This window comes from Anneissia japonica, unplaced genomic scaffold (assembly GCF_011630105.1).
Source record: "Anneissia japonica isolate Jap-2015-1 unplaced genomic scaffold, ASM1163010v1 scaffold967_len435762_cov181, whole genome shotgun sequence".
Classification (NCBI taxonomy): Eukaryota; Metazoa; Echinodermata; class Crinoidea; order Comatulida; family Comatulidae; genus Anneissia; species Anneissia japonica.
In genome coordinates, this window is record NW_022711026.1 from 133928 (window position 1) to 149474 (window position 15547).

General features: G+C 31.4%; 1 protein-coding gene across 3 annotated transcripts in view; it reads left to right on the top strand.

The window, feature by feature from the left end:
* Positions 1 to 15547, top strand: part of LOC117107229 (neuronal PAS domain-containing protein 1-like) — a 73363-nt gene that overhangs the window by 30353 nt on the left and 27463 nt on the right. The gene's annotated exons all lie outside the window — the stretch shown is intronic.

Genomic DNA, 15547 nt, shown 5'->3' on the forward strand with positions numbered 1-15547 from the left:
CACTGAGCCAAACCACATTTTTACCATTATTGTTATTAATATTAATGATAATAATATTAAATTTTAATATTATTTTATTTGTATTCATTCCCCTCCTCCACTAAAGCTTGGCTAGGCTTTTCTACTACTGCCGCCAGTGTGTGGCTATTTTATATGGGTTGATAAAACATGAGTACCGTACGAAATCTCGATAATAGTTAGCCTTATCCTAACCCTAGCGTAAGGCACATATTTTTCAACATTAAATGTGGAATACCCTGGCTCTACTACTTGGCTAGTACTACAGTAGTAGTAGTAGGCTTAGGCCCTAGGTTGTGTCGTCAGTTTCTGTGGTTATTTTTTATGGGATTGTCAATGCATAGGTCTACGTACGTAGGTACGACAATAGAGCCTAAAATACATTTTTTGCGATAATTTAATTACAATTCCCCAACTGATGAACTGGCTATAAAGATAGCCAAAATAGAAGCTTTCGACCCGCTAGAGTTCTCATTATATTCCATCCATATATGTGGCAAAGACAAACCAAACCAGTCACTCGTCGCAAAAATTGATTTTGAGTTATTAATACAGTGTTAGAGAGTAAAATAATAGCTATAAAATGGTAAAAAAATCATGCAAATCGGGCATTTCCTTACGAAGTTACAAACGTTTAACCACACAGCTGTTTAAAGAACAATATATGAGAAATCAGCCTTCAAAGTTTATGATTTCAGGCCTTTCTCATGCAGAAACTATCTTTAAATTCTTAAAAAGTGTTGTTTTAACATTGAAAATGGGGAAAATAACAGCATAGGATGATGTGTAGATATATAAAGGTTAGTTTTGTGCAATAAAATAGATTTTTTAAAATTTGACATTCCAGCATTTTGGCCATTTTCTCTGAAACACGATTTGCGACGAGTGACTGGTTTGGCTTGTCTTTGCCACATATAGTTTTCCCGTTTCTATTTCATACCCTCTTCGCAGCCGCTGGTTCCTAGGACGATTTCTTGGTAATCATACCCTCTTTGCAGCTGCTATTTGGTTCTTAATACGTCTTAACAGCTGCTATTTGGTTACTGAGACATCTTTTTGGTAACTGCGCATGCTCGACATGGCTTGATAACGTCACTTACTTCCAAGCGCATGCTCACTGTGTTTTTTTTAAATAATTCACGGACGTTATTTGGTAACTGCGCATGCGCATTGCTTATCCCATTTCTTCGTAGTAAAAGCTACCACTACCTACAGTTTCTTAATGACTATTTCCTCTTGATCGTTACAGCCTAAAGGTGCGGCGTGAAAAACACTATGTCTGTTTTTTAAAACAGTAATTTTGAATTGATTAACAGTAATTGCAATTAATACATTATGTAATCATTATGAACTTTTTCCATAGACTTACAAATACAAATGATAAAACACAGAAGCCAAGCTAGGATTAAAATGTAGGCCTACAACATACACCTTTAGGTAGGCCATGTAATGTTTTCCCAATATTGTTCTTTTTTTAATGTTCTCTAGGGATTTGTGCTTAAATCTAATTTATTTTACACACCTTATGTGCTGCCCTGTTTTTTTTTTTGACCAATTTATCGAGGTTTGATCCTTGACTTTTCTGACCCCTAGTCACCATCACAGGTTATGGGGTTATGTAGTTCCATTATGTGAAAATACATTTATAGTTTTATGTATCATGGTATGCAAAGATGGATCCAGGTTATAAAAGAATAGAGGGGTTCTATTTTTTTTAATGCTAGCCTGGGAAACAAGTATTAGGCAAGAGGGTTTTCTCTGAGAATTTTCTCAAAAGATAAGTGAATTTGAGTGAAAAGTAATATGTCTATTAACATTATAGGCCAAGACTTTTAACAAATTAAGTCTTTGAATATTACTTGAGCCTACTATAGGTGGAGGTGCGGATGCATCCCTACAACAGCAATTAGTTCCACTTTTAAATTGGGTTATAATAAAATGACCACTGACTTTCCATTAGAAGAGGAAATTATTTTTGCATTCTTAATAGGCGGTGTAGGGTGTGTTTCATTTTTGGGGGGGTTGGGGTGCGAAAATTGAGAATGCGGAACTAGGGGATGCGGAAATTGAGAATGTGGAACTAAATTTCTATTCCAATGAAAACAATGGTCATTTTTAGTATTTTAACTCAGTGGAACTAATTTGTTGCCATGAGTTCCCACCCCCAGCCAAGCTCATGCTCAATTTCCCAGGCTGAAGAACCTAGCCTACACCCAGGCCTGCACTACTGAATATTGATATTCCAACATCCGATTTTAATAGCATTCTATAAACAAGTTTCCATACAATTAATCTTGATAAATTTTCCTGTTTTTGCTGATATTTGCCTTTCATATGTACCTGCAAATTGTTTATGATTCAACTGACCATTAGATATTTTTAGTGCCACTTTGAATTGAGTCAAAAGCTTCTGGGCTCTTCATCAAACTCTTCATTTCATGGATTTTATTGATGGATTCAGATAAAATTACTACATTTTGTTAATATAGCTAAAACAATATCGCAGAAGCTTAATGGAAAATTTTCACTTTAGAGTATATTATGCAAATCAAGAGCCCAAGTAGATGGACTTACTCCGGCTTGCTAGTGTCAGGTCACATGACATAATTCCCCTGGTTTTATAGCCTATTTAAGACGACAGGCACAAATCCATATATTCTGTACCGGATCAATAAGAAGATCTGATTATAGTTTGAATTACTTGAGTTTGGACCACGTAATCCATAATATATCAAGAGGCCCGAAGGCCGATTGCGATGACAAGACATCATTTGCCAGATAGAACATCAAATCCGGTCTTACCTTAGGACAAACATTATACCAAAGCGCTGAATGATTCCCGGTACCGAGAAGAAACAGGTCACTTTTTCTATTTCAGCTTTGCATAGTAACTAGGAGACTAATTAGTGGCAATTAGTAGGGCACCTTAATAATTACGGTTTACGACCACAATTATGATTATTGTATTAAGGTTTATGTGACCCACAATTCTTTTACCATTAACATCATTAGGGGTATTAGGAAAATGACTAGCCTCATCTGTTTGTTATCAGTGTGATCCTCTTTAACTATCCTTGTGGACAAAGTACCTATCCAGCCACTTACAAAAGTTAAGTTGAACTAGCCACTTACAAAAGTTAAGTTGAACAAGCCACTTACAATTAAGTTAATTTGAACCAGGGAAAAGTGAATTGAAAATGGTAAAAAAAAAATCCCCTGGAAATCGTTATTCTTATAATGACCTAGAAATCTTAAGCATTGTATATTATTATCAAAAAACTACTTTCATATTGTTGAATAATCTTTTTCTGACCCATAGACCTGTTATTATCTTTTCAAACTATTAATTGTTTAACATAAAGAAATATTAAGTAAAATCTTGTTTTCTCAGTATATTATGATTTTGCCAACAATTTAGAGTTATAATACTTATGATGGATAAAATGTGATTTATTTTTGGGTTTAGTTTTAAGCACCATGTTCATTGTTAACCAATTGATTTGCAAAATTATTCTGTGTGCAATGGCATATCTAGAGAGTGTGCATGCCCCAATTTCCCCCCTCCCTCTTTTCAAAAAAATGCCTGCATCCCCATTTTCCCCCTCCATTAAAAGTGTTCTAAGCAAAAAAAAAATAATACTCAAGTTACCTAATTTTGCAAGGTATGTCTCTTTACTTAATCATTGAGCCCTCCACTTCACATTTGCACCCCCATCAGCCCTCCCCTCCCTTCACCCATTTTAAGAATCCAAGATACACCACTGTTTGTATGGTATTTGCCTTCTTTTTTTCTTTTGAACTTGAGGGATTGTGTTGAAATGAGTTAATAGTATGTTAGGGAAGAATTTGTTATCAATTCCAAAATAACATTTTAATGTTTATTCTTCCCCTAGATTTTTTTATTGATTGAGTGATTGTTTTAGCTATGAAATACCATGGCTTACAGTAGGTTACATGATCAACCAAATCCACCAATGAAAATGATTGTTCTAAAGTAGTTCTAGTCTAAGTACATGACCAGTTTTAATTGGTTCAAAGTTACTAACATAATATTGAATTCTAATAATACTGCAAGACAATGAGTTAATATTAAATATATATATTAAACCTGTTGTATAAAGGGATGTTTTATTGGCTGTATTTGAATCTGTAATTATATACCACTAACCAGTAGGTGTTCTTGGTGTTGAGGTATGATGCTCACCTTTAAAATGTATTGTCTCCTGAAAATGACAAAAAATAAACTGGAAATGTTTCTATAATTTTTATTTCCAGTAAAATTATTGGTAAACTTTTTTTAAATACACTAATTTCTATGTTTAAATGTTACATAAAAAAGAGCAAGTTAATTTCTAAAATGATTTTTTGATATTTTATTTGTGGGACAATACATCTTTAATAGTTAATGACAGTTTTTTTTGTACAACTAGAAAAAAAATATGCTTGGCATGATAATTTATTTTTTCTGAGTTTACCTGCATTCACTACAATGAATGGGACAGTAGGAGCTAGAGGAGCAGCTGGCACCTTATCGGGTACAAAAACATTCGGGGAGAAGACAAAATTATATGTATTTCTTTATGTATTAGACTAAAAAATTAATTAAATAAGCCTTTGAAACCCCTAAATCGTCATAGTTTTCTGGGACTTTGGCCCCTGACTCACTTACAAGGGATTTTGAGCAATGCCCTACCACACCCACATACAAACTTTTCAGGGAGTTGGGGGGGGGCCCCTTGTTGGGCAAACCTTGCACAACCCCCGAGTTCAAATATTTATTTAGAATAAATTCAGTGTCTGTAATTCTACCATCTATTTGTATATCTTCTCTTATTTAATTTATTTTACGGAAACAAACATTACAAACAATTTTACAAAAAGGTTTTACTCCTATGTACCAAAACTATTAACTGTAAATAAATATCAAATTGATTGTATGAAACAACAAATAATTAAATTCTGCCGTTCTTGATACGGCATCCTGGCTTTGATCAAACAAAATACACTATCCACTTGCATCAAATGCATTGTTTGGATAGGAATCTAAAAGACGTATGTAAAAAATAAGTATGACTGTAGCAGTGACTTGGAGGATTCAGATGTAACCTTCAACAGCGAATAGCCTTTGGTTATATAGTAATGGCATTTTGTATATACACATTGAGATCTCAATCTTTTTCTTGCATTCAAATCAAAGTTATTTACATTGTCATTTATACTTTATACCTAATCAATCATTGATTTTTATGCTGCCTTTTATCTGGATTTACAGAATGGCAAAATATTGTTTTTAAATTAGAATATAGTGAACTACATTTTCTTTTTCTAAATCCTGAATTTATTCAAAATTTTTTTCGATTCAATATTCATTTGGCAGCAGCAAAACTGAAGATAAAACTCGGTAATAAAATAAATTTTAAAAAAATAAATAGATGGCTCTATATTGAATTCTGGTCTAACAGAAGCAATGTTCACCAACACCAAATTTATGTGTCACTACTACCAATTTTTAACACAATTTAATTTAATTTAATTTTAACGATTAGTTGTAATAAATTTAAATTAAAGTACTAAATTATCACATAACAATCCTGAAAGTAAGTGGAATTAACGTAATATAGCAATAAGAATGAATATTTTGATGTGAGTTTGCGGTTATGGTGCCAGGCTAGTTATCTGGAGGTTGTGGGTTCGATTCCCACCCGAATCACTTGCAATTTTTTTTTTTTTTTTTTATTTGCAAGGATGGGATGCACTGAGTATTCGTACAATAACACGTCGGGTAGGGCAAAATATCACTCCTATAAGAAGAATGAAAGTAGTGAATCATTGCATTGTTTTTTTTATAGTATATTTTGAATTGTGTTCAAAATAATGTTGAGTGAATAGAGTTATTTAAGTGTTTTTATTTTAAGCCAATAAAATATAACAAAAGGTAATAAACATATACAAATTCATTAAAAAAACTTATTCTATTTAGGATATTACAAAACAAATATATTTGATAAGTTCATATGTTGATAGAATTTTATCAGTTTTTAGTTTAGATTTTTAATATTTCATCCCCCTAAACTCTGCCATGAAATCGCCCAATAAAAAAAATCTTAAAGTAAAAAAATCTGAATATTGAGTTGTTTACATCACACATCACAATATTTTATTTGACCTGTTTGGTGAGATAAGCAGGGGACTCATATTTGTTTAGAATGAGTACTTAATTTCTTTGTACAGGTAGTGCATTTACAAATTATTTCAGTTATTAGTGATAAAAATCAGCTTTAAAAGTTTGAAGTCATGAATTTAAAGGTTGGTATTTAATAATTGTCAATTGTGATTTTGCTTATAGATATGAAAATCTTAGTATTTAAGTTTGAACATTGTAACTTGAATCCCAAAGGCCAAATAGCTTGTATTCACATAATGCATATTTATACAAGACCAGAAAGACAAAAATCAATCTAAATTTAAACACATTCTTTTACCACAAGCGTATACATTAATATTTAGGTTTTGTGCTTTTGTTGTATTATATTGATTTTATGAAGATTTAATTAAAATTAAAGAAATCACATCAGATAAAATGCATTTTTAATGACAACATATGCCAGTAATAAGACTACAGCAGGAATTGCAGGATTATATCTGTCTCTTATACACATCTAGATGTGTATAAGAGACAGGACTTGGAGGCTTCAGATGTAACCTTCAACCATCTAGATGTGTATAAGAGACAGCCTCTTCCCATATCTGAGCAGAAACTAGGGATTTGAAAACAATCGCAAGTTAGAGCACCCATATCCTGTTATTTCATCTGGCTCCCCGTTGGTTAAATATATCTTACAACCAACCAATCAATCAAACATCTATTTTAGAACTCATTTTCAGATAACAAAACAAATGCACAAAACAATACATATATCTTGGTGAAAGAATAATAGTGATACTAAAAGAAAATTCAGGTCGATGTATGTCGTTCACATGATGATAATAATAATTATGCATTTAGTCACTCAATCGGGTAATCTATCATACATTTGACATTTTTTTCATAATGTGTTTCGGTCAGTTATGATAACAAGCAGACATTTCGCTATGATTATCTATATCTCCATGATGGTAGACCAGCGCTGTGTTATTTATTATGCATTTGGTCGTGGTACATTGGGTCTTACAAAGATGGTTAATAAATAAATAATTTTTTTGATCTATTTGTATTCATCATACAAATGCTATATCATGCTGTAGGCCTTTTTAATACGCTAGCTATTCATGATGTATTAGTCAAATCTGGTGCATTCCTGAGGATATTAATTTTGGTAGAAGGACTGGAAAAATGTTTGACCACACAACCAGAATTTGGATGCATTGTGCATCTCCCAAATGATCTTTTTTTAGGGGACAAAAATAAAAAATTGGTGCTGGAGACCTTTTTAATATAAAAAAAAATATTATGGTTTAGTGCACAACCATTTTTTTTAAAGCCTGGTTGGTAGAATACATGGTACTTTTGGTTAATCTTTGGTAATCTTTTTAATCGTTTTATAATGTAATATTTTTAAAACCTTAATTTAGTATCAAGTACGAAGAAATGATGAGAAACTGTGCTAACCTGGCTATCATTATGTCAGATATAATATTTATTATAATAATAATAATATGTCGGCCTTTAGCGCTTATTGCCAAGGTCTAAGTATTTACATTATTACCCTGGTCAATGGAACAAAGTGCCTATAACTTGGCGACTTGGGGGAGAATTCCATAATGTTGCAGCGAGTATTCAGAACATTAACATTTTGAAACTATACCTGGTACTTGGTTTTGTCCAGGGTAAAAAAAAGGCAGGACTTCCCAAGGACATAGTGAGAATTAAGCCCCCAAAATTAAGGTTGAGGCTTAAAAATTTGAACACTCCTCTTTACAGAAAATGTTGTAAAAGAAAGCTTTCATATTGAGGTATTAGGATAAACTGAGCCATGTAAAATTTATGAAAAAAAAACAAAAAACAAAAAAAACAAGTTATTGATATATTTACGTAGATTACAATGCATCTTCAGCTTTATTTTGGTCTTTTAATTAAGTTCCTATTATTAGTAGAACCAGAGTCTGATCATTATGAAATTCAAATGTCTGATAAAATATAATAAAAATATAAATAACTAAAAACTATCTTGATATTTTCCCATGTAAATTTAGAAAGAGGCTAAAATGTACTTTAAATACACTTTTATTGTACGTATATCAACAGAAAATTTTCTGCGCATTTTTCTTGCACATATCAAATTGACCTGGCGTAAAACACAACTTTTTGTTGTGACAGCTCGCATATGTGGCTTTTAAATATACCATTGTGTCATGAACAAAATAAAACCACTAGCCAAATGCTGCAGTTGTCCCATGTATCACTTGCCACACATTAAGAGGGGAAAGTCTGTTACTAGCATATACCTGATGGGCAGGTAAATATTGTTCCATTTATTGTCATAAAACGTGTTAAAATTCCCAAACAGCGTGGAATATTTTCAACACAATTGGCTGCACGGTTGTAATGTAACCTTCTAGTTGATTTGCCGTTTGGTTTACGTTGTGACAAATTATTAACTTAATACATGATGACTTTGTGTTTGTCTTGCAAGCTCCTTAAACAATCTGACTTAAAATATACAAGACAGACTGATAAGGTGGTATAACGAAAGAGATTTATCTACATTCTTAATGCTATCTTGCAATAGAGTGCTCAATGATGTACCCAGACTAATTTCCATGTCGTCAAAGATTCCTAGTATTGAGCCATTTGCTGCGAGCGTCTTTTATGCCAATTTTGATTCTTTGGAAGGCTGAGAGAAGTGGATAATTCTACTAAACACTGATGATAAAAATTGGCTTTTAAACTGTAAGTACTCTATTCTATTGAAGGTACTTAAAAACTAACCTCTAGCTATATTCTCCAAGTGTTATGGAAATTTTATTCTGTTACAAATTTACTATACTTTGTACAACTTCTAATGATGTTACTTAGAAGCGATGATAAGACAAAATCCAACCTATCTTAGAGTTCATCTGTCACTGCTGTCTTTAAATGAATTTTAGTTGTATCAAATGGGGGACAAACTGTTTACATTAGCTTGCTATAGTTATCAAATACATTTGTGTTTAAAAGTTTTGTGTAACTTCTAAATGTGATGATGGAGTTTAAAAAAGAAACCTAGAAAATATGTAATTATTACAATGTTAAAACCTTTATTAATGAAATTGGTATGCTTTACTATAGCATATAGTAGTCAACGTAACTAATTTCTATCTATCAACTTAAGATACATCTTAACATACAATAATTAATATGTGGAATTCGGATAATTCAAAACTCGTTATAATCACAATTAAATAATTTATTGTATTGAATACTATAATTCATTGAAAATAGAAAAGAATATGAGCCATAGAGCGGTATCATTTAGAATTAATTTAGATACTAGAGGGAAACAATTACCTTTTGTTATATCTGTGGTAAGAGTAATTTGGGTTCATCTTTTGTAGTACAACTTATGCAGTGACAAAAACAAGTTTGCTATAATGGAATAATTATAAATATAATAAAAGTAATTTAATGCCTGTTTTCATTTTCTGATGAAGAAAAAAAGTTTTCAATTTGATTATTGATAATTTGTTGTTGAAAAAATAAAATTTGCAATTAAACAAAATTTTATGATCATTTGGGAAGTGCAATAGGAGTGCTACCTTTAGTGAGTTCCTGATTATAACGGGTAGAATTAGAAGAGTTTTGCTGTAAATTGGTAAAGGCTCAATGAGATTTGTAGATAGTGATTCACTTTTGCATCTATGTTGAATCAAAATTTAACATTTTTCTGTGACATTATTTTCAGTTATATGTATATATTATGATTCATATTTGTATTTAATATCTTGAAATAAAAATTAACATAGTTTGGTTATATAGTATACATTACAAAAAACATACATTTTAAAAACAGAAGAATAATGATAATAATTCACATTATCATTATTATCATTATTAAAATTTTAAAAAACAGAATTTTGAAAATTTGTCAGTTAGGCCTATTGTAATATTTTTTGGTAATTTTCCACTAAATATTGCCGTGGAGGATCCAGTATTTTGAAATAGAGGGAGCCCAAGGAGAGATTTTTACTTCGGAAAATTTAGTGGAGCTCTGGCTGGCTGGGTCCCCCTCCCCTTTATCTTATTTGGGCCACATATTTGGCTCTTAGCTAGATGCAATTTGAATGAATGAATAAATGTATAAACATATTATTTTGCAAATGAGTGCAATTAAGTCCATTTAATGTGGCGATATGTGTTTGTATATGAGGTGGCCTAGTGGATGCCTTCAAATCCCAGGTCCTGGGTTCAAATCCTGCAGTGTTGATTGATTTGAGCTATACATGTAGCTTGGTGGTTAAGATGCTTACCTTCCAATCCTAGGGTCCTGGGTTCAAGTCCTGCAATGTTGATTGAATGAAGTTGCAGCTTTGTGGTTACATGTTTTCCAGTCTAGTCTGGATTGAAATCTGGTAAAACACTAGGATTTTTTCTATCACAAAAAACAACTCCATTGTTACTTAGCCATGTTAGCATTGGCTAAATATTGACCAATAAACTGACCGCTCAGCCAAAATATTACAGGAAAAAGGTCATAGTATTTATTTCTCTTGATTACACAGCTGGTCTTTTAAACTGTAGGTATGTACACATTAGCTACAAATCCTAGTAAATTTTATTTTATATATTAAATGCTTGCGGTACACTAAAATCAAGCATTTAATATATTACTTCGCCATGTAAACCTTAAAAAAATTTGAATTTGCTGCTTCGTTCCCATTCTTCTCGGTCATCTTTACACCAATCACCACTTGTTTATATGCATTTATGTATCAATTCATCTGGTGTTTGTCCTGTTTAAGTTATATATCCACTTACTATACAATCCGTCGCTGTGCATTTCACTTGGGTCCTTTAATAGGCAAGGCATTTTACCTAACAGTTGTCCTTCTCCACCCAGGAGTAAAAGTGAGTACAGCTAGTAGCTTCAAACACAAAATATGATGATTACAGCTGCAGCTTTATGGAACTCTCCCCAGAGGACCTGAATATGTGTCCAGTAATGTGGTTGAACCAATGACCAGGGCTAATAATGTTAAGCGCATAGAGGTTTCTGCAGTATGCGCTCTATAATCGACCATTATTATTGTTATTATTATTAATATCAACTACTGGTGTTCGTTTATAAAATGGCGTCCATTCGAATGGATAAATCTTACCATGAAGTAGGATGAACTAATATAAACGTAGAATCTACTAGTAAAATTCAAATATTATGTGAAAACCTAAAAACTTAGCAAATTCTCCAGATTTATATGCAATTTTAAGATAGGAGATAACCTGATGATTGAGATGCGACCATTTTTTTCCTGAGTGTATTAATTACTGCTCCAGGTTGATTGATGTCGCGTCATGTACAATACCATTGCACATATATATTCTATATTCTTGGTATGTTTTTATTTGTAACGTAGTGGCTCCTCTACTTATATTTACTCAGAAAATATTCAAAAATTGCATTGAAAGGGGAAAAGATACCGATTGTCTGAAATTTACCAACACGTTTAAAATCGTTTGCAACGCTGTTATATATATCGTAGCTGATGGAAGTTGACCAGTCGGAGAGAATCGTATACTAGTTCTCTGTGTTGATTTATTTTGTGAATATTCATTGGTTTGAAGTACTGTAGTAGTTAATCCTGAATGCATTTTTTCTTATTTTAACTCTTATATGCTGAACTTACCGTACATTTAAGATAGCTACTCTCATTTATAAATGCCAATACTGTTTTTATCCTGTCTGTAAAATGATATTGTATCATATTTTTAATAAATATGGGATTTATTTTTCTCAATATTCATTGATTTAAGTAGTAGATATTTCAGAATGCATTTTTTAAAATTTCTTTGAATACTATGAACTGATTTTATCAATTTTACCAACTTTTCAACATACTCTCATATATTAAAAATACCAATATTGTTTGTGTTATCTGTAAAATGGTGTTGTATGATATATTATTAATATTGTATCACATAGGATTCGATGAGATTGAACACTCTAATCTTGCATTAGACTACTGGTTGGTGGGGTGGGGTGGGGAATGATGGACAAGTGGGTGGATGTATGGATAAAGTAAATTCGTAACTGAACTAGAAAATAATAATGGTATTAATAATGATGACTTTATATTATAGAATTAATTAAGTAATTTTATAATAAATGTATATTTGAGTTTTGGGTTCATATTTGATCTACTACATCAACTGTTTGTCTTTTCATTTCTTCATATATTCAAAGTAAATCAATTCAACTAATAATTTTTGAGTTTATTAGATGTGTATTAATAGACATCAAGAAACACAACACATTGTTACACATTGTTACCTTACTGAGAGTGTCAGCGCACTTAATGGTCGACTCCATGATTCTTGCAACCTAGCAACTAGTCAGGTCAACATTTGACCCAGTTTTTGTAGACATTGCCTAAGGTCATCCGAGGTGAAGCGTTACAGTGTAGCCAGAGCAGCTGTTTACTCTATCCATTAAAACAGTACTGTACTGGTGTGACTTGGGTGTAGATTTGATGTCAATGTTATGCAAGGAGGATTCAGGCTTATATATAGAGTAGATTTTAATTGGCTAGTTGTGGTTTTGGCCTTTTTTTAAAGGGAAATTTCCCTAATTCATCAAACAATGAACATTTAACAACATCAGTAAAATTTGTAGGCAGGAGACCCTAAACTTACCTACATATTATTCCTTTTATTAAAATAAGAGCACATTATTTAAAATGGTTAATGGTTTTAAATTTTATAGCGCAAAATACAATAAGTCTCTATGTGCTATAAATGCAAGTTTATAGATCTTTAGAAATGTGAAAGAATAAAAAAATAAATAAAGATGAAATGTACCAAGCCAAGCCAGCACCCAAACTTCAGTATGTGGATACGCCCTGGTCGCCAACATTGATCAAATTAAACCCTGGTCAGAAAACACTAAGGTTGAATTGCCAAAGAATTAGAACACAATGAGACTGAGAAATAAAATGTTGTTTATACTAATAATAAAGAATGAGTGACTCTGAATGTCTTTTGTCTACTCTGTACTTGATCGGACTACAGTACTGTATGTACAGGCTGACTTTGTAATACTATACTATATGTACTGCACAATGATTTTCAGATTTTCTTTCAAAAGTGTGTGTACTGTACGAAATAAAAACATTTTAAGCCTGGAACTGTTAACAAATATAAGGAAACTGACCCTCTGAAAAATTGTACTGGTTCTTATAAAAACAAAAGTATATTTCATACTGATACAACTCATAACTAGGCCCTACTATATCAGTCATTTATTGAAAGTCGTTCCAAAATGCAAAAGCTTAGGTCGTGACCCTTATTTAGGGAACATGGCTCTAAAGTTCTGTAGTGTTCCACTTTGTGAACATTTAATAAATAATAGAAATGATATATAGCACCCAACTTGTGTAAAATCCACACTTGGGATCCACATTGAATGGCACTTAAATCTTACAGGTATTGCTTGAAGCAGTAGTTTGTGATTAATGCTATAGAAGGTCACAACAAGTTCAACAATTAAGTTGTCACACTTTTTATGGTTTTTAGCTATCACTTTTTAGCTTTATATATTCAGTATTCTCGCATTAGATTAAATGATATATATTTTATAAGTAAATATTTTGCACTACTATATATTTTGTATATGCAAAAGTTTGGCAATTAATTTACCACATTTTTTTTATGGTTTACAACTAGGCCAAAAAAAATGTTTGTTTGCTCTGCTTCACCCACCCCTAACTCACTGAAAAAAATAGGGGCATAAAAACAAAAAAACTTAAAACAAAGTTTTTTGTTTAGCTTTTTTCTTTACAAATAAAAAAAAATGTGAGTGAATTTATTTTTATTTTTTGGCAGGTGTCCTACAAATTAGTCTAAAGTTGTTGTCTGATGTAAGATATTTCCATTCCAGTCCTCTTTGGTTATTTTTTTTCCATCTGATGAGTATCTTAAAAAAAAAAAGAAAGAAAAAGAAGGGAAAACAAACAATTGATTTTTTAGGCCCTATCAACATTTTTACTGCATCATCTCTCTCTTGTAATCCCTTTTTAGGATTATAAGTGCAATAGTCTATATTAGCTTAAATGATATATTTTTATAAGTAAATATTTTTTTGCAGACTACTTTATATTTTGTATATGCAAAAGTTAGAAAATAAGTTGTCATACTTTTTATAGTTCATTATCATCTTTTTGACTGCACCATATCTCCCTCATAATCCCCTTCTTAGGATTATAAATTCTATGTTTTTATAAGTACACTACACTTGCTTATTGCTTTAACATACTATAATGCAATACAATATGAATTATAAGTTGTAAATTTCTTTTTTGTGATACCAACATTTAATATACACAGAGTACAGTACTTTCTGAGAAATTTTTGATAGTAACACAATTTCTGCGTAGAAAACTGGAAAATTGTTTTAGAATATATTTTTAAAATAATTGATAAAAAAACACTGACAATTTTTGCTAGAAAATACAAATGCAATTTCTTTGTAGAAATTTGATATTTTTATTGTACAGTTGGCCACATGTTTTAAGAATACCACTGTGAATTTAACTTTATTGTAATCATTTTAAAAAATTGATTTGTAATGCAGGTTTGAAATATTATGACTAACTGCGCTGTCTGATTTTTGTGTGAGATTCTAGTTTAGTTTTTTACATAGAGATTTTAAATACAAACTTACTGGTTAAACATTTATTAAGACACATTGTTTGTGCCATCAACTCAGAGTATGTTTCTGACTCTTTTCACCACATTGTTCATGGTGGCTTTTAGCAAGGAAAGAAATTATAATTTGTCAAAGAGAAAAAAAAAAGTGCGTTTAGACTCTAAAATCATTTAAATAAGCCTATGAAATCCCTAAATTGTTGAGGTTTCTGTGGGTTTCATACCCTTGACAACTTCTGAGAGATTTTGAGCGATGCTAACTTATTCTGTGATTGTTAGGTAGATATTACCTTTACCTAACGAGAATGTGTCTTGATGTGATTGGTTATGCAAGAGAATTAGCTTTGCCCAGGGTTGCTAAGAGACCATTCCTATCATGACCCTTTGAAAAATATTAATCCCATTTAATTTGGTGAATGTACTATCAAAATGTACACACATTTATTATTTTACTTTTTCGTTTAGAGTTTTTTGTTGTATTGATTATAAGTAGTTTTATTCTGACATGTACCTCATTATTTGAACTTGAAAATGACATGATGGAGTTGAAACATCATTCTTTTGTAGCATAATTTTTTTTAAAGTATTTATTTAAAAACATACTCTTATTCATATTTTTTCTTTTAACTTATTTATTGATTTGAATTTTAAAAAATTCTCTATTTAACATGAAGTTACCTTCTAACATTGCTT